This window comes from Bufo bufo, chromosome 2, assembly GCF_905171765.1.
Source record: "Bufo bufo chromosome 2, aBufBuf1.1, whole genome shotgun sequence".
Taxonomy (NCBI): Eukaryota; Metazoa; Chordata; class Amphibia; order Anura; family Bufonidae; genus Bufo; species Bufo bufo.
Window position 1 is genome coordinate 695,968,470 of NC_053390.1, and position 21,270 is coordinate 695,989,739.

Genomic DNA, 21,270 nt, shown 5'->3' on the forward strand with positions numbered 1-21,270 from the left:
TGGCACCCATGTGGATTTGATGTTAACGCCATGGATTGCAAGCAGGCCTGCATCTTCTTCTCCTCCTCCTACTCCAACCTCCGTCTCCTCCTGGGCTGACTCCTCCTTTTCCACTGCTACCGCCTCTTTTGCTGCACCCCCCCAGCTCCCCAGAACCTATTCGACGTGCCAGGTGAGACGTTGCCATGCCTTGCTGTGGCTGTTGTGCCTGGAAGCCAAGAGCCACACGCGTCCTGCACTCCTTTCAGCTCTGCGGTCGCAGGCCGATCAGTGGCTAACCTCGCTCAATTTGACAGTTGTTAAAGTGGTGTGCGACAACAGTGGATATCTGCCAAACGTGCTGAAACAGGGCAAAATGACACACGTGCCATGCATGGCACACGTCCTGAACTTAGTCGTACAGCAATTTGTTGCTAAATACCTCAGGTCTAGGACGTCTTGCGGCAGGCCAGGAAAATCTCTGGCCATTTTAGAAGATTTTTCACGGCCATGGCTACACCACTTGCCCATCAGACGTCTTATTTGTGACTGCCCGACGCGCTGGAACTCTGCCTTGTATATGCTTGATAGGCTGCTCCAGCAGAAACATGTCGTTAACGACTACCTGTATGAACTCTGCGGCGGCAGGACAGGTTCTAGGGAGCTTGTTTTTTTTTCACCACACCAGTGGCTGCTCATGCGCGACACATGCAGACTTCTGCGGCCATTTGATGAGATCACTAAACTAGTCAGTCGCAGCCAGGGCGCCATCAGTGACATCGTACCTTATGCCTTCTTTCTGGAGAATGCATTGCGTCGTGTCATTGATCAAGCCGTCGAGGAGTAGGAACAGGAAGATGAGGAAGTTGGGATCCCAGGTGTTGTCCGTGGATGGGGGGAGGAGACCGAGAATTATATTCTGGGTGATGAGCAGGAGCTAGGGCGCTCCAGTGTTTGAAGAGGGACCCTCATATAAAAAGCATAAAGGGCAAGGACCAGTACTGGGTGGCAACATACTTAGACCCCTGGTACAAACACAAAATGGCGGACATGTTACCAGCATCACAGAGGGCTGGCAGAATGCAGCATTTCCAGGCCTTGTTTCGAGAGATGCTGCATTCTGTTGTTGCTGGTGCTGGCAGAGGAATTTCCAACCACAGAGAAACAGTTGCGGGTACCAATCCTACCGCACATGCAAGAAGAGGGCGGTTTGAAGATGTGTTGGTCACTTTGAATATGAGAGCATTCTTAAAGCCAACCCATCGACAGCCGCCCTCCGGATCCAGCCTCAGGAAACGCCTAAACCAACAGGTGTCTGACTACATCGGGTTAAGCGCCGATGTGGACACTCTGAGAAGCGAGGAACCCCTTGACTACTGGGTGTGCAGGCTTGACCTGGGGACAGAGCTGGCACAATTTGCCATGGAACTCTTGGCTTGCCCCTCGTCCAGTGTCCTGTCTGAAAGGACGTTCAGCGTAGCAAAGGGGATCGTGACCGATAAGTGCACTCGCCTAGCTCACGACAGTTTGAACTATCTGACATTTCTAAAATTGAAGCAGGCATGGATCTCGGAGGAATTCAACACCTGTGACGGCCACATTTAGTTGAATTTCACCTATTACCTTTGGGAGTTTTTTCAAGAAGGGAATTCATTAGCCATGTTTTTAATCCAATTTTATATTTTATGTTCTTTTAAACATATGTATTTGACATGTATTTGTACTGGCCTGCAGTAAAATGATATCCAATGACCGTCTAATATACCTCCAGCCACATAATCACTTGATGTTTTCTGTCCGCTGAATGCCTAATGTTTGGGGCCTATACTCCACTGGCCTGCAGTAAAATTGATATCCAATGACCGTCAAATATACCATATTTTTCCCCCTTATAAGACGCACTTTCCCCCCCAAAAGTGGGGGAAAATGCCCCTGCGTCTTATGGGGCGAATGCTGCCATTTTACATTGCAGTCTGCGATGTATAAGCTGGAGGGGGAGGGAGGAGGGGCCAGTGTCATGCAAATGCAGGGCCAATGCTGTCACTGTACTCGGCCCTGCCGCTCACTCACTTCCTTAATGCCTAAACCGTTTATAATAACTTAAATTGAAGTTCCGATCCCCAGCCCCATCTGTACTACTTACTAAATGTCCTGTAGCAGGCAGAGCAGAGCGGGCGGGCGGCCGTAACTCACTGATGTCACGTGCCTGTGCCGCCTACTTCATTCATAAAGTAGGCGGCGCAGGCACATGACATCAGTGAGTTACGGCCGGCCGCCCGCCCTGCTCTGCCTGCTACAGGACATTTAGTAAGTAGTACAGATGGGGCTGGGGATCGGAACTTCAATTAAAGTTATTATTATAAAAGGTTTAGGCAATAAAGCAGTGAGTGAGCGGCGGGGCCAGAGTACAGTGACCGCACCAGCCCCGCCGCATTTGCATGCCACCGGCCCCTCCCACAGGTTTAGCTCCGGTATACTAGGGCATCTGTGGATGCCACTATTATGGGGTGGGGGATATGTGGATGGCACTGTTATGGGGTGGGGGATCTGTGGGTGACACATATATAGCAGTGCCATCCACAGATCCCCCCCATAACAGTGCCATTCACAGATCACCCCCCCATAACAGTGCCATCCACAGATCACCCCCCATAACAGTGCCATCCACAGATCTCCCCCCATAACAGGAGGGGCCTGTTTGCCAGCCTCTTGCCTCAGGATTATGGGCATATACTAATTTTGAAGGATAAGACAGACAGGCCGCACAGCTTAAATCTGTGGAACTGTTTTGGGCAGGAAAGCCATGCTTGCGGTCGGCCAAATGTGACTTGCATGGAATTCGGGAACCCCTGCTCGGATCTGGGTGATTTTTGGATATGTTGTTCACCCAGATCAGAGCTATCCATAGATGTGTACATTATGGGGATATGTGGGGTTTTCTGTGTTTTGGGAAAAATGTGTGTTTTCTGTCTGTGAGTGATTAAGTTAGCCCATTATGTTTGGTAATTGTATTTTGTTGATTGTGTCAAAGATGATGACCATTGTATTTTATTGATTACGTCAAAGACAATGCTCATTGTATTTTGTTGATTGCGTTACAGACAGAGGAAAGGGGGTTTTGTGTACAATTGCTGGGAAGGTTTCAATACTGTAAATGCATGCGATTGGCTAAAATATAAACTGTTACAGTCTTCTACAAGGGCCCCAGGGGGCTTGTCCCTTGCTAGGAGACCTGCATAAAAGGCTGAAAAATAACCCATTAAAGAGTTCCTGTTTTACCCTTCATCATGTTGAGGCTGGTGTTTGGGTAACTGATCAACGCTGGGGATTGCTATACGCTGAAGATTTGCTATACTCCCCTGGCTATACTATTAGCTCTTGTAAGAGCTGTTCCTGTTCCTGGTTCCTGTGGTGCCAGGAGATCCATTACAAGTGCCATCCACAGATCACCCCCCCTCCATAACAGTGCCATCCACAGATCACCACCCTATAACAGTGCCATCCACAGATCACCCCCCATAACAGTGCCCCCCTCAGATCCCCCCATAACAATGCCATCCACAGATCCCCCATAACAGTGCCATCCACAGATCCCCCCATAACAGTGCCATCCACAGATCCCCCCATAACAGTGCCACCCACAGATCCCCCCATAACAGTGCCATCCACAGATCCCCCATAGTAGTGTCATGCACAGACCACCATTAGTTCAAAACCCACCAAAAGCACACCTTTTGGTTAAAAATATTTTTTTTCTTATTTTCCGCCTCAAAAACCTAGGTGCGTCTTATGGGCCGGTGCATCTTATAGGGCAAAAAATACGGTACCTCCAGCCACATAATCACTTGATCTTTTCTGTATGGTGAATGCATAATTTTTGGGGCATATAATTTAACTGGCCAACAGTAAAATTGATATACGGTGATCGTCTAATGTACCTCCAGCCACATAATGACTTGATCTTTTCTGTACATTAAATGCATAATTTTTGGGACCTGTAGTGGAACTGGCCAACAGTAAAATTGTTTTACGGCGAGCGCTTAATGTACTTCCAGCCACATAATCACTTGATCTTTTCTGTACATTGAATGCATAATTTTTGCGGCCTGTAATCTAACTGGCCAGCAGTAAAATTGTTATACAGTGACCGCCTAATGTACCTCCTGCCACATAATCACTTGTTCTGTTATGTACGGTGAATGCATAATTTTTGGGGCCTGTAATCTAACTGTCCAACAGTAAAATTGTTATACGGTGACCACCTAATGTACCTCCAGCCACATAATCGCTTGATGTTTTCTGTCCGGTGAATGCCTAATGTTTGGGGCCTGTACTCCACTGGTCTGCAGTAAAATTGTTATCCACTGAGCATCTAATATACCTCCAGCCACATAATCACTTGATGTTTTCTGTCCTGTGAATGCTTAATGTTTGGGGCCTGTACTCCCGTGGCCTAAAATAAAAAATTTCTAGGCTCCAGCAGGGCACATTTTTTGAGAGTTTCCCTTTAAGATGCATAAAAATGGCCCCTGATTAAAATACATATTTTTTGTGGGAATTTTTGCCTTTGATCCCCCTCTGGTATGTCACTGTCCATGTTGTGGGACAATTTGTGCAATTCTAGTAAGTATTTGGTGGCTGCAAATATGACCTGAAGGTTTTTAAGGTTCGCCTTCCATTAAAGTGAATGGGGCCTGCCGCGACCTTGCGATTTGCAAACATTTGATCGCGTTCACGAATCGTCCTGACCGATGTTCGTCTATCACTACCCAAAATCTGCAATATGTTTCCCATTTAGGAGTGTCATCCAGGCCTTAAATTTTCTGCTATTACAGGAAATAGTCAGTGGAGGAGACTGCTACTTTTATATGCAGCAATCTGCTCCACAGTATGGGGAGAAGCAATTGTTAATATCATCGCTCGTTCCAATAGTGACTGATAAGAGAGCAGTATCTGCTGTCGACAAACAATTATTTTTAAGCATGCTTATAAATCTTGATTGTCCAATGAACAAGCATTTGCTCGTTCCTCAAGTAATTGGCAGCCCTTTTAGGGCTGTATTACACAGCCAGATTATCATAAAGGAGAGTTCCTATGATCTGTTAGCAATGATCTGGCTGACCATCGGCCAGTGTAATATAGCTCTTTTCTAGACTAAACAAACCCACTGCATTCCACACATTCCATTAAACACTTTCTAATACAGCAAATCAGTTTTTCGTTTTTGTTTTTTTACTCCCTGCCTTCCAGGATCCATAACTTTTATTTTCACATTCACATAGCCATAGAAGGGCTTTTAGTTTGAGGGACAAGTTGTACTTTCTAATAGCACCATTTAATATTGCATATGATGTAGTGGAAAAAAATTCAAATGGGGTGAAATTAGGAGAAAAATGCAATTCCACCATAGTTGTATTTTTTTTGTTTTTATGGCATTGCCCATATGTTAACTTTTACATTTTGCGTGTCAGAACAAAAAAAATGTTTTCACCATATTATAACCCCAATAACTTTTTAAAATTTATATCTACAAAGCAATGTGTATGTGTGTGTGTTATTTTTTTTTTGCATTACATGGTGATCCATTTTGGGGCATGTATGACTTTTTTTTTAGCACTTTTTATTAGATTTTTTTAAGGGGAGTTGACCAAAAAAAGTGAATAAGCTATTTTGATTTTTTTTTCCATTGCACATTGCACCATACAGGATAAATACTTAAACATTTTAACAGTACAAGCATTTTGGGATATGGCAATGCTAATAATCTTCAGTTTTTGTTCTTAGTTTTTTTGGGGGAAAAAGGGCGATTAGAATTTTAATATATATTTTTTTATATGGTTTAAAACTTCATCTGATCTCTTAACCTATAGACTGCAAACATTTACTATTGTCAGTCTATGTAAGACTCACTAAGTACCTAACAATCATTGCCACAGGCAAGGATTAATAGGAACTTGGCTATGGCAGGCCTTAGAGCCTTCAGAAGGCTCTATGCTGCCATAGCAACTGAACAGCTCCTACAATCTCATTGCTGAGGAGCTGTTTAACCATTGGGATCGCAATGCTGTCACTGATCAATGGCTCAGATGGCGTGTTCACAATTGACCATGCTGTCTGAGAGGTTGACAGTCCATGATCAGTGCTATTGCCAATCATGCATCTGTGTAAATTGCCTTGATTGCTCTCCTCTGCACCCACCCTTGTTCATATATTGGGATCAGCAACTTGCCTATAGCTGATAGATCTATTACTAGGGAAGAATTTACTATTGTCTGTGTATTTGAAGTTAGTTTTAACCACCTCCCATCCGCCCATAGACTATATACGTCCGGGAGGTGGTTCTCTATTTTTGAATGGACGTTCCAGAATGTCCATTCAGAAACTGCAGCTGCATGCTAATCGTGCAGCTGCTGATCGGGTTGCCCACTGTCAGTGGAAAAAATAAATAAAAAAAAGTATACATATTAGGTATCGCCACATCCGTAACGATCTGCTCTATAAAAATGTCACTTGACTGAACTCCTCAGGTGAACGCTGTAAAAATAAATTAATAAAAACTGTGCTAAAACAATCAATTTTTTGGTCACGTTGCCCCATAAAGTGTTATAATGAATGATCAAAAAATCATATGTACCCAAAAATAGTACCATTTAAACTGGCACCTTATCCCCTAGTTTCCAAATGGGGTCACTTCTTGGGAGTTTCTACTGTAAGGGTGCATCAGGGGGTCTTCAAATGGGACATGGCATCTAAAAACCATGTGGAGTTCCTTTTCTTCTGCGCCCTGCCGTGTGCCCATACAGCAGTTTATGACCACATGTGGGGTGTTTCTGTAAACCGCAGAATCTGGGTAATAAATATTGAGTTTTGTTTGGCTGTTAACCATCGATGTGTTAAAGAAAAAATTGGATTAAAATGGAAAATCTGCCAAAAAAGTGAAATTTAAAAATTTGATCTCCATTTTTCTTTAATTCTTGTGGAACACCTAAAGGGTAAACAAAGTTTGTAAAATCGGTTTTAACTTTCAATAAATCTTTATTGATTTTTGCATAAATCAAAGAAAACAATGTTCAAAGGAATCGTACATATTACCCACATATCGGGTCATATTATGTTAGTATGTAAATTATTCGCAGGAGCAAAATATTAACATGTACTCCATTAATTACATCTTTATGGCAGTTGGTATAGCCTCAGTACATTCCAATGGCAATGTCTAACAAAGTAAACAAGGGAAACAAACCAAAGCAAAGTGAAAAAATAAAAGGAATATGGCACAGATTGTAAAGAAGGCCAAAGCTGTAAGGTGTACATCATAAGCGGTATTCCGTACAAGCATTTCAGTGTGTACTCAATTAGCACCTATGTCATAGTTTAATAGTGACAATTTGTCAATCCCTGGATGGGTTATTCCACTGCGCCCATTCTTTTTCAAATCTGCAAAGCGCGAAGCCCTTGTGTGCAATCATTTTTTCAAAAGACCTAGTAGTATCTACTGAATTAATGATTTCCTGTACAGTCGGGATATTTATGCTTTTCCAATATCTGGTTATAGCTAATTTTGTGGCCAGGAACAGATGCATAGCTATGGTCCTAAATTTATACGGAATTTCCGTAATGTTAACAAAAAGTAAAGCCAAAGCCGGGTCTCTGTCTAGCTTGCGTCCAGCTACCTTTTCCACTAGTTGGAAAATGCTTGACCATAAATCAGTCAGTAAAGGACAGCTCCATAGTATATGTACCAGGGTCCCCCTACCACCACATCCCCTCCAGCACAGCGGCTCCAAGCCAGGATAAATACGGCTCAGTCTCAGAGGAGTAAAATACCATCTGAGTAGGGTTTTCGAGTAAGCTTCAAGATGTGATACACATTTTAGTCGTTTAGTTGCGTAGGTAATAGCTGTGGACCACTGCGCTGGGGGGATATCGCGGTCCAAATCATGCTCCCATGCGGTGATGGGCGATGTTTTTACAAAGGAGTTTTTGTTGCCCAGGAACGTATAGAGAGGACGTATTCCCTTCCACTTGGATTGTGGCAGGTTCCATTGGTTTAGGAGCTCAACGTGTGAGTAAACTTCAATCTTAGGGTTAGTAGCTAAAAGGTGGCGAATCCTCAAATACTTATAAAATTCACATTTGTGTATATTGAAGCGGTTTTGCAAATTCTCAAAGGAGTCTAGGACCCCCATCTGTAACAAGTCAGCAACTGTTGCTACTCCTCCTTCTCTCCAATTCTCTAAAGAGAGATCAGGAATTAAGCATTGCAGCGCCTCTATAGGTGTAATTTTCGCTATGGAAGCGGTCATTCCACGACCTCCACTGTGATATTTTTTCCAGAACTTCAAGGAAGTGGCGAGTAAATACGGGAGGGACTGCGACGGTATCTCCTTGAAAAGGGAGGCTAACAATATTGCCTTTAAGTTATGGGTTGGGACAAGGGTCTGCTCTATGTGTACCCAATGTTTGGGATTGTCAGCGGCCCACCATTCCTTGAGTTGTTGAACTCTAGTGGCCAGGTAGTAATCATAGATATTCGGGAGATTTAGGCCGCCCACTTTCTTAAATTTGGACATAATTGACTTAGCAATGCGGGGTGGACCCTTCTTCCAAATAAACCTATTCAGTAGCTTAGTAGCCGTGTTAAAAAAGGAGTTGGGGAGGTCTACTGGGAGAATTCTGAACAAATAGAGGAGCTTAGGGAGCACATGCTGTTGGAAGGCTGCTATCCTGCCTAACCACGAGAGCTCAGTTTTCGCTATACTGTCCAGTTCTTTTTGAAGCTCTAAGAGGAAATTGGGAAAGTTTACATCATATAATTTTGGTATAGTGGGGGTAAGTTGAACCCCAAGGTATTGGACTCCTGTAGTCTGCCAATCCCAGGGATAAGTCTGTTTTAGCTGGTTTAGGGTATGGTTGGGAATGAAAAGAGGGAGGGCTTGGGACTTACTCTCATTCAGTTTATAAAATGATAACGATCCGTAAGTGTGAATGATCTTTTTCACTTCATGAAGGGATAAGGTTGGGTTGGTTATGGAAAGGATTATGTCATCCGCATACAAAGAGAGGATGTGTTGCCTGTCACCTATCCGGATTCCTGATATATTCTCACTCTGTCTGATAGCCTGCGCTAATGGCTCCAGGGATAGAATAAAAATAAGGGGGGAGAGGGGGCACCCCTGCCTTGTACCATTTGAGAGATTGAAAGGGTCTGACAGCACCCCATTGGTTAAAACACGGGCAGCAGGGCCCTTATATAGTGCACCTATAGCTCTGATGGTGGCATCAGGGAAGCCCAACCTTTGGAGCACCGAGAAGGCAAACGACCAGTTCACTCGGTCGAATGCCTTCTCGGCGTCCAACGTGAGGAACACCGCAGGAATTCGCTGTTTGTTGACTCTATCAAGGAGGTTTAATACTCTTCTGGAGTTGTCAGTGATTTGCCTCCCCGTGACAAAGCCGACCTGGTCAGGGGCAATCAGGGATGGGATGGTCTCCGCCAATCTGTTCGCAAGTAATTTGGCATAGATTTTTAGGTCAGTATTGAGGAGGGAAATAGGACGGAAATTTTGGGGGACAGTCAGTTCTTTTCCAGGTTTAGGCAAAGTGACGATAGTGGCTTCCAGCATCTCTTTAGGCATATAACCATCTGACATAGTCCTCGCTAAGGATGAGTAAAGATGCGGACCTAGAATCTCTGTAAAAAGCTTATAATAGGACTTGGACAAGCCGTCCGGTCCAGGACTTTTATGATGGGGTAACTGCTTGATAATACGCAGTACTTCCTCTAGCGTGATGGGCAAACAGATTTTAGTTTTTTGCTCTTCAGACATGGAAGGCAATGATAGGGAGTCGAGGAAATTACCAATGACATGGTCAGCAGGCTGAACCACCTCGTTATTATCAGCTAGATTATATAAATGCGAATAAAAGGACAGGAACCTATTCGCTTTCCCTTTTTGGATCATATCATTTGTGAGTTTTGGAGGGATTCCAGAGAAAAGCGATCCGGGAATTCTGGACTTTACGTTTGATTCTATTGGCTAGTAGTTTCCCTGCTTTATTTGCTTGAGAATAATACATAGCTTTGGTTTTTTTCAAGGACAGTTCATATTTATGCAGCATGTGCTCCCTTAGCTGAGCCCTGAGAGAGCATAGCTCTTCCGAATAGCTAGGAGTAGGTGATGCTTTATTCAGAATCTCCAGTGCACGGATTTTGTTTAATAGGTATGTAATGAGGTGCTCTCTTTTCTTTTTAGCTCTGTGCCCAAGTTTAATCAAAATGCCCCTTATATAGGCTTTGTGTGCTACCCAGGTGATAGATGGGTTAACCACTGAGCCTACATTATTTTGAAAGTATTCAGACAATGCGACTTTCACCTCTGCTTGACATTCCAGGTCAGCTAGTAAGTATTCATTTATTCTCCATGTCGAGTTCGGAGGGCGGTTATATTGTTCTGAGAATGTTACTGAAACGGGAGCATGGTCTGACCATGATATCGTTCCGATGTCTGAGCTAGTGGTGGACGAGAGGGAGGCTCTATCAACCAACACAAGATCTATGCGGGAATATGACATATGTGAGGGAGAGAAATAGGTGTAGTCACGTTCTGTGGCATGGTGTAGGCGCCAAATGTCGTATAAGGCCAATTTGGAAAGAAGGCTCATTAACGTGTTAGGATTCCTTTTCGTGAGGGAGGAGGAGTCTACAGATGCATCAGGGACCAAGTTAAAATCTCCGCAAATAAGGACCCTTCCCTGTTGAACGGACTGGACCTTATTAAGGAGTCTCTGGAGGAAACGTTGGGAGTGTATATTGGGTGCATAAAGACTTACCAAGGTGTATAGGATGTTGTTTAGGTAACAGACGTCAATGATGTACCGCCCTCCGGAGTCGACAGTAGAGGACACGGCAGTGTACGCCACAGTATTTTTGATTGCTAGCAATACCCCTCTTTTCTTCTTGGAACAATGAGCTTGGAGAATAACTGGAAAACATCTATGTTTAAGGCTGTCAGCATCAGCAGCTATTAAATGTGTCTCTTGGGCACAGAATATGTCACACTGCAGGGAGAGGGCCTCCCTCCACATCAGGTTGCGCTTGTGAGGACTATTCAGCCCCCTAACATTGAGAGTGCTAAGCTTTAGTACCATTTGTAATCAATGATGCTATTAACGCAAAAATACCCTGAGGTGGAGGGAGGCACAACCCCAACAGCCGAGGACACACACAGTTACACATTGTATAAAGTAGTACTCTGCCAAAAACATAAAAAAGGGTTAGAACTGAGATGTAACATAAAAACAGTGACTGAGAAGTCACAACACAAAGTAAGGCACTAGATTGCGCCTTCTCCCTTATTGGGGAAAAAGTCCTGCCAAAAGCCAGAACAGAGGATAATAGGACTGCTGCTCCAACATCTAGAAGCAGAAAAAAGGGTCCCCTTTAATATGCTTTCTTGCGGCGTCTATTCTCCACCACCTGCCACTCTCCAGATCCATGGTGACGTCTAGGAACATCAAGGTCATGTGTGGGTTCCACAGTAATGTTCCATGAAGCAAGGGTTGCTTTTCCTTCAGCCACTGAACGGATAACTACCATGGAGCCCTCCTTATGAATTAAAAGCTTAACCGGGAAGCCCCATCTATAAGCAATAGAATGTGCTCTCAGAGCTGTAGTGATGGGGGCAAGAGACTTCCGAAGCTGTAGTGTCGCTGCTGAGAGGTCCACAAATAGCTTAACTCCTTCATATGGGGCCGGGAGAGACTCCATTTTCCTTGCGGCCATGAGGAGATGCTCCTTAATGTGAAAAAGTGCACTCTTGCCAGCACATCTCTTGGAACATCATCCGGCAGGTGCTTAGGCTTGACAATTCTGTGAGCCCTGTCAATTATTAAATCACGGTCTGTGCTGTTAGGCAGAAGCAAACGTATTAGCTTTTGTATGTATCCTGCTAGTTCGGATGCGACGATCTCTTCTGGGACCCCCCGCAGTTTGAGGTTGTTTCGGCGGGAACGGTCCTCTAGGTCCGCCATCTTAGCTTTAAGTTGATTGACCTCTTCAGAGAGAAGCTCATGAGAGTCGATTAAAGTATTATGAGAAGTGGCAAATTCGCCCATCTTTGTGTCCACGTGCACCATCTTATCCCCCAGTTCTTTAACTGTAGCCTGGATCGGGACTATAGATTTTGCTATCTGTGCAGTAATGGAGTGATGAAATGCCAGAAGCATGTCTTTTAATAGGGTCCCAGAGGCCGGCTGGTCTGATGTCTGCAGATTCTGCAGTGCCTCATGTATAGAGGGAGAGCCCGACTGACCCCCAGGTGAAGAAAAACACTCACCGGAGTTGCTGGGACCGCGATGTTGTGGCCGCTGTTTATCAGGGCTTGCGGTCGGCGAGGTCTGGGTGATGGCGTTCTCAGGAGGAGCGGGAAAACCTGCGTCCATCATTCCCTGCTGTTTGTGTGAGGCCGTTGCTGAATGGGACTCCACAGGAGAAGTGCTAGCAGGAGACTGGTAATGCTGGGGACCGGGCGGGGAGAGTGATCCTGATGAGGAGGAAGGGCTAGAGCCCGCTGTGCTGCGTGCTCCGTCCCCGCTGGCGCCATCTTTAGTCTTCTCCTGGACAAGGAAAAAGTCCAGTTTGCCTTGCTGTTTCAGGCTCTTCTTGCCTCTGGTCATCATGGAGGCATACAGGGACTAGGAGGAACAAGCCAGCGGCAGTTAGGTGGATGCAGAAGGGGATTAGCAGGTCTGTAAAGCTTTCATGGAGCAGGAGCTCAGGTTCATGCTTCCATCTCTCTCGGCTGCTTGGCCACGCCCCCCGTAAAATCGGTTTTAAATAACTTGAGGGTGTAGTTTCTACAATGGGGTCGTTTATGGGGGTATCCACTATGTAGGCCCCAAAAAGTGACTTCAGATCTGAACTGGTCCTTTAAAAAGTGGGTTTTGGCAATTTTCTTAAAAATTTTAAGAATTGCTTCTAAACTTCTAAGCCTTCTAACGTCCTAAAGAAATAAAATGACATTTCCAAAATGATGCCAACATAAAGTAGACATATGGGGAATGTTAGGTAATAAATATTTTATGAGGTATCACTTTCTGTTTTAAAAGCAGAGAAATTGAAATTTAGAAAATTGCAAATTTTTCAAAATTTTTGGTAAATTTGGGATTTTTTCATAAATAAAGGTGAAATATATTGACTCAAATTTATGACTATCATGAAGTACAATGTGTCACGAGAAAACAATCTCTGAATGACTTGGATAAGTAAAGGCGTTCCAAAGTTATTACCACATAAAGTATGTCAGATTTGCTCATTTTGGCCTGGTCAGGAAGGGGGCAAATGGCCCAGATGGGAAGTGGTTAAGATTGAAGTTGCTTTGCTAACTTTCGCCGAATGTTGCATAAGTGTAATTTTGTTGTGCATATTTCAGTCAAAGTACACCTGGGAGTTACCTGGCATGAAGTTACAATTGGCTGCAAGTTTTTTTGTGACATTTCAAGAAGTCATACTTCATAAATGTGACTTTTAAGTAATTTACTGGCAAAACCTGACCAACTTGTCACTCTGAAAGTGGTATGGAAAAGCATTTTTTTTAGCCCACAAAACTGGTGTGGTGGATTATTATATGCCCCCTTTATTGCTCAATATTGGAAAAGTACTGTTCCTTCTTTGTGTGAATTACTAGGTTACATGAATATTTGTATTATGAAATGTTTAATTACATCAATTCAGGGACACTCCATTTAATTTATCTTTAGATGGGAGAAATGGATCCACTTTCTATACAGAATGCAACTGGCATAGGTGTCTACCACTTTACTCTGATTAAGCATGTCTGCACTGCTTTGCCCCTGTTGGGCTTCTTGTTGATCTTCCTTTTATATGTTTGCTCCTTTATATTGTAACACTGAAGTGTGATATATTATTGTGCACTTGCGTCCAACTGTTTGCACATTGATACTTTGGCACCTAAGAAATTCTCACACATACCTGGGTTATTTCCTTTCTGGTTTATTCCCAATATTAATTCCAAGACACAATTATATTTGAAGGCTACATCCAATGGGATATATATATATATATATATATATATATAAGGCAGCACAGCCTAAAGCCAGATATGGCTGCACAGCCCGCAGGGAAAAGCCAATCCCACAATTACAAGTAGGAAAAAAGACAGCGCTCCAAAAAATAAAAATTAAGAAAACTCTTAATTCACATCAGTGGCAATGGTAACGTTTCGGCTCTGCACTAGAGCCTTTCTTAAGGCTTGAGAAAGGCTCTAGTGCAGAGCCGAAATGTTGCCATTGCCACTGAGGTGAATAAAGAGTGTTCTTAATTTTTATATATATATATATATATATATATATATATATATTTGTGTAAGGGGCTTACGGTAGTACAGTGAAGAGCCCTGGGAAAGCAGGGAATGAGTGCAGTCGGTTGTGGTGTGCCGAAACCGAGGATGAGGTAGGCCTGAGAAAGAAGAGGGCCTACCCAAGGAAAAGATATGGAAGAAATGAGTTGTGAATGAGTGGAGTGGTGGGAGGGTCAAAAGCTCAGACCTCAAATGATGCAGGAGCCAGGTAAGGGAGTGCCCTAAATAGGCTGGAGGCGGACCTCAGCCCCTCCCACAAATCCAGGCAAATTGCCTTAATACTTGTGTAAGGGGCTTACGGTAGTACAGTGAAGAGCCCTGGGAAAGCAGGGAATGAGTGCAGTCGGTTGTGGTGTGCCGAAAGCGAGGATGAGGTAGGCCTGAGAAAGAAGAGGGCAAAAATGGAAATAAACCAGTTTATTGTAGCCAATTGATATATCAATAGCTCAACCCGACATGTGTTGGAAAGCCACTCTTAACTCTTGTGTTGGATTGGGAATGTATTGCGCGTAAGCGGATGACTTCCAGCGCCCCAATTTCCTGATGACATGAGTGAGGATGTTGGCACTGGAGGCCATGGACGTGGCTCCAATGCGAAAGGAGTGCCCTGAGTAGTTGGCTGCGTTGAGGCCTAGTTGTGTGAGGGATGACCTGACATGGGTCATGAAGGTGGTGGTGGTGAGTACCGAACCATGTAGTTGAAGTAGCGGTTGAGAGGGTAGAAACTTGTGACGCTGATAGTAAGCATCCAGAACCCTGACTGGACACCATCTGTTGTGCGTGGGGTAATATGAAATGTTGACTGGTAAGTACTGACTATTCTTGGAGTGAGGTAAGGACAGGATGTAGTGATCCATGTGTATCGACAAGTGGGAGACAAGAAGACAAGGTGAGGTTTGGGTCGTGGAGGTTGTAGTGAATTTCCCGGGTCTCAGGAATCCGTAGAAGGCCAAGTAAATTGCCGTTTTGATGATGGAGTTGGTATCAGTTTCAAGAGGCGTGGCGTCCAGCAAGTCGGATAATGCTTTGAAGATATGATTGTTTATGGGTAGCCTCTGGGCTGGACGAGCGGGTTCCGTTTTCTGAATACCTCTGAGTATGGTTTTGATCTGGTGCGAGGACATAAAGCTGATGTTATTGGGGTGTATGATTAGCATATGATGTTGAATGCCAGTGAGATATAGTTTGATGGTGTTGTATGACATTTTGAGTTTGAGGTGGCAAAAAGAAGCAAACTCCGGAAGAGACGTCATGACAAAAGGGGGCGTGATGTTGTGTTCCAACAGGAACCTGTTGAATAGTGTGAACGCTCTGTCGTATGTTCTATGTGTATTGTCTGACAGTGCTAAGCGGGACAAAGACTGGCTATGCCGCATGATGCCTTCTAATCCAGAATGAGCTGTTGAAATGATGGAGTGATGGAGGCCGTGGGTGACGCTGATGGGAGAGCTTGATGAAATGCCTGATTTTAGAAGCGAGACAGATTGTCAGCTGCCGTATTGCACACCCCCGGGACATGGGAACAATGTAAGAAGAAATTATTGCAAGCGGCCAACCAAGTAAGTCTCCGCAGAAACCTCACGATTGTGAGGGACTTGGAACGATCTTTGTTGATGATCTGGCAGGTCGCCTGGTTGTCTGCATAGCACCGGACCGACATGTTTGCCCATGAATGACCCCACACCACGGCAGCCTCCACGATGGGGTAGATCTCGAAAGCGCTGAGGCAGTGGAGAATCCCTCCAACCCCGGACCGCAGGAGGCCAGCTGTCCCACAGTCAATCGTTCCCAAAATGGCAGCGAAGCCTGTGGTAGATGCCGCATCTGACCAGATAGAGGGGGAAGAGTCCGACAGCTGAGGGAGAAACAAGCTCCCGCCATTCCAGGTGGACAGAAATCTCCCCCACATGCCCAGATCTGCCGCAGCGTGGGCATCCAGGGACAACCTGTGCGAGTCGTGTAGGAAAAAGGGGAGAGGTGCAGGAGCCGTGATATAAATGAGCGACCCTGAGGTATGATGAGCATGGCAAAGTTCAGGGATCCCAGCGGGGACTGCAGTGCCGAGTTGAAGGTAGTTGTCTATGTGGGCGAGAATGTCCTGGATCTTCCCGGATGGCAAACTGGCTTGCCTTGAGGCTGAATCCAACTGGGTACCCAGGAAAGGTGATGACCGTGTCTGGCCCTTCTGTCTTCTTGGTGGCGATGGGTACCCCAGGTTCCTCCTCCGGTATTATGTGCGCCGGGCTGACTTCTTGGTCCTCCAGGCTAACGGTCGGCGTGATCACTGGCAATCCGGCCGGCGCCGGTGACGCTGCCGGTGGTGGCCCTGCCAAGGAGAGGGTCGTGGTGACCGATTCCAGCCTCTCCAACCTGGCGTTGACTTTAGATATGGATGTCATTAGAGAGGACAGCATGGCATGTATATCCCCTGTGCTGGACTGGCTAGGTCCTTCCCCTGCCTCCCTGTTATCGGTTGGTGTGCGCAGCAGCCGGAAAAGCTCTGCTTTCCCTGCCGTGGCGGGGAAGGGAACATGCCGTCGCCTTAACTCCGTCGTTATGCGCGGGATTGTCCAGGATCTGATGGATGCTGGACTGGCTAGATCGTCTCCCTGGGTAGCAGTGACGGATCTAGCAGGGGTGCCAGGTAGGGAGAAGTTCTCTATCCCTTCCAGAGACATAGTAAAACAAAACAGTTGATTAGCTTGGGGAAACACAGGATCGTGCTGGCAAGCTAGCTAGGCCGGATGGCGAAAAAATTATACTTGCATGGTGACAGATGAGGCCCTGCTAATTTGCCAAGCGGCTTGAGAGGCTCTACCTATGATTTGGCGCGAGGGGTTAATGAGGCCACTTGTGGTAGTGGCAGGAGCGTTGGCCTCTCGGTGACTGTAAGACAGGACTAGGGGAAGGGAGTGACAGGTGAGGCCCTCTCTATGCAACACGCGAGGCGGCTTACTAATGAGGTGGCGTGGTGGGCGGTTGCCTCTGCACGTTTAAGGCGGGGTGTCGGCCTCGCGGGACCACTAACTGATGGCGAAGCCAAGAAGGTGGTAACCTAGTGGGATGATGGTGCCCCTACAGCCAGCACGCTGACCCTAACGGGACCATCCGAAATGTAAGAAAACCTTTGTAAATGCGCAGGTGAACGTACCTGGTAGCAATAAAATTCTCCGGATACACGGTAGTGCAAAATATATTATAGGTTGACCGCCTGAAAAGGGGAGGGTAGACATAAAATAGTATGATGAAATGTGAAATGCATGTTGTACATATGGCATGACCCGGAGGATCATGACGGTTGCCTGCGAAATGACAGCTTGCGCCTGGTGTGACAAAGAGACCTGCGGCGTGGCCGTATGCCCATGTAAAACGTGGGAACGTGCTGCTTAAAATCAAATGTTTTTTTTTTTGTTTTTTTTTCATGCGGAGGAATACCAATAACCTCCTTTTTCTGTTTAATTTTTAAATTTTTTATTTTTTATTTTTTTTTGGGTTCCAGTTTAATGCGGGGGCTGCTGGGGTATTTTTTTTTATTTTTTTGGGTTCCAGTTTAATGCGGGGGCTGCTGGGGTGATTTTAATATGGAGGGTGCTCAGTTTGGGGCGTGCTGGATGCCCCCCTGGCTGCGCAGCCTGCGCAGGAGGGGGCATGCTATGGGAACCGCTCGCCCTGGAGTTCCGCCGGCCAGCTGAGCCAAACCGCCCGACGCCGGCTCCCCGCATCGGATGCACCGCGAACGGCCGCCGGGACACCGCGCATGCGCCGACGCATCGCCGCGCATGCGCAGTACCCCGGCCGCGCGTGCGCAGACCAGGTACCGGGACGCGGCCGGCCGCCACTGGCTGCGCGGCAGGAGGAGCGGCGGAACGAACCGGAGGCAGTGGGGGGGGGCGCCTGGAGCAGCAGTGCGGGCCCAGAAATGCTGATCATGGAGGGAGGGTGTACCGTGTGCACTGCTACGGAAGGTTTGTGAGCAAGTGTGTGCACTTCTGGTCACACTGTTTGCCATGAACCAAAAAGGGGGGGGGGGGGGCATGAGTGTGATTTGCAAAAAACGGCCGGGCCAGAGCTCCGCCGGCCAGGCCGGAGACCAAACTGTTGTAATTCCTACACCGTTCACCTGATTTGAATGTAAATATCTTCAAATTAAAACTGACAGTCTGCATTTAAAGCACATCTTGTTTGTTTCATATGGATTTTCATCAAATCCATTGTGGTGGTGTATAGAGCCAAAAATGTTAGAATTGTGTCGATGTCCCAATATTTATGGACCTGACTGTATATCTTTTTAACTGAGCTGTGGAACTGACAAATGATTGCGGACAGCAAACATTATATGTTTGCATCTTTTGCAGCCCAATTGAATTGAATGGCTCCACATCAGATCCACAAAAAATATGGTTGACTGCATGATTCCTAAATGATAATGCTTAAAATAATCTATTGTTTTCCATAAATATAAATAATATAAAATAAATATTTGGAAAAACAAGGTAAACAGCAGTGTTGGGATATATTTTCATGGTTTGAAACAGATGATGCTACTATATCTAGACATAGCATGATTTATTCACAGCACGGTATTACAGTCAAAATGTAATTATATCGTCTCATACATCATTTGGTTCACATTATCTATCTTGATTCCTAATCATCCATAGGATAGAATTTAGCCCTAGTTTATAACATTTGGCAGACATGATAACCACAAAACTGAATGAAAGGAACAAAAAAAAAAAATCACCCTGCTTTTCCTTTTATGCTACTATATAGTATTATTACAAGTCATAATTTCTAGCTGCTGTAATAAAATCGTCGAGTACATAGCAAGCACTAATGAGAGCTTCAACAATAAAATAGTTCTGCGTTCCTTTATAAGCTATCTCTTTGCATTTCATGTAGTTTTGCCAGGGCAACAATTCATTAGTCGATTTTCCACTGTTTCAAGTCTTACAGATTTTATAGGAAAGGAACATTTTAGCCTCTTCATAGCACAGGCCATCAATGTGTGATCAAAGGGGGTGCAAGCATTGGGACTCTACCAATCTGTAGAATGAAAGGGTTGCATTACTTGCTGACTGCTATAGTCCCTGCAATATTTGTAGCATGGTACATCAGTACATGCCGCTTTTGCCAACTTCAGAATCCCTCATTTGAATGACAGTGAGCTGCAATTTCATCCTTGTGCACATGCAAAGATGTAACACACTGTCTAAAAAAATCATAGAAAGGGTCCATCGTGCTGTGTCTTGGTTTAATAGCTATTCAAAAAAAACATTTTACAGGAATTGTGGGTATTTGGCTTGTGTTACAAGTTTCTAAAGTAAGCAGCCAGATTTCACATAGCCACCAAATTCTGCTTGTAATATGCTGTGCTAGAAATATGTAACTTCTAGAAGTACTTTTTATTGTAGTTAGCATTCTAAAAAATCTTATCATGTACGTATAAAGCAGAGCTAAGTTTCTTAGCTGGAATAACTCACCAAACCTTGATGTGTTAAATGCACTTTGCCATAGTATTGCATTGATATGCAGCCTAGAAGAATTAAAGAACATATTAACCAGTCCTATTTTAATTTTACTTTTACAAATGTGAACCTCATCAAACCTCAGATCATTTTCCTTGTTTTGGTCACTGCAAGGAAAATTTGGTATTGCATGGCAGTGCTAGAGAAAGAGCCATTGCTTGTGAGTGTCTCTCTTTTCCAACTCACAAAGGAGTTCCCAAGTGGGGTACCCCCTTTACATACTCCATATGCCTCAATAATACATAAAACTACATATTGTCTTGATGTGACCATTTAAGGCTACTTTCACACTAGCGTTCGGGGTTCCGCTTGTGAGCTCCGTTTGAAGGCTCTCACAAGCGGCCCCGAACGCATCCGTCCAGCCCCAATGCATTCTGAGTGGATGCGGATCCGCTCAGAATGCCTCAGGATGGCTCCGCTTGGCCTCCGTTCCGCTGCTTGCAGCGTTCGGGGGTCCGCCTGGCTGTGCGGAGCCAAACGGATCCGTCCAGACTTGACACAATATGGTGCAACTTCAAACGGATCCGTCCCCCATTGACTTTCAATGTAAAGTCTGGACGGATCCGTCTGACTAACTTTCACACTTAGAATTTTTTCTGAACTATAATGCAGACGGATCCGTTCTGAACGGATCCAAACGTCTGCATTATAGGAGCGGAATCGTCTGTGCAGACACCAGACGGATCCGCTCTGAACGCAAGTGTGAAAGTAGCCTTAACCTTACAAATTAGGCTACATGCACATGACCGTAACCTCAAACCATGTATCCGCAAAATATGATTAACTGCCGTGTGCAATCCACATTTTTCTCAGTTCCATTAGAAGAAATGGCTATTCTTGTCCTCAAAACGGACTAGCATAGGACATCTTCTATGATTTGCTGGGCAGACATATGGATGCAGACAGCACATAGATATTGTAACCGTGTGGTGTCCATTTTTTTTTATTCAGACCCATAGAAATGAATGGGTCCATGTGTGATCCACATAAAAATGCAGCTTCAACACAGATCCAGCATACAGTTGTTTGCATAAGGCCTTATTGCAAGCAATTCCTGTTATAGAAGTAGACTAAAAAGACACAGCAAAGAATAAAAGTATTTCAAATTCAATAGTAGATCATTATCATAGTCTGTCACTCTTTATAGCAAAGCACATAAGGTTTTTTTCGTATAAAGCTGCAGTAACATTTGTAATGTTTCCATGGTTGGAACTTGGATTTCCTCTAATCAGTTGATCGAAAAAGAGCTGAAAAATAGATATTAACTTGTTTCCCTTCTGGTAAAAAACATTAGTATAATTTTTAAGGTTACTGTCATTTCCAGACATATGGATTAAAAAAATTCAAGGCTTCTGGCTAAATGTTCTTGTAAATTGTGTGCT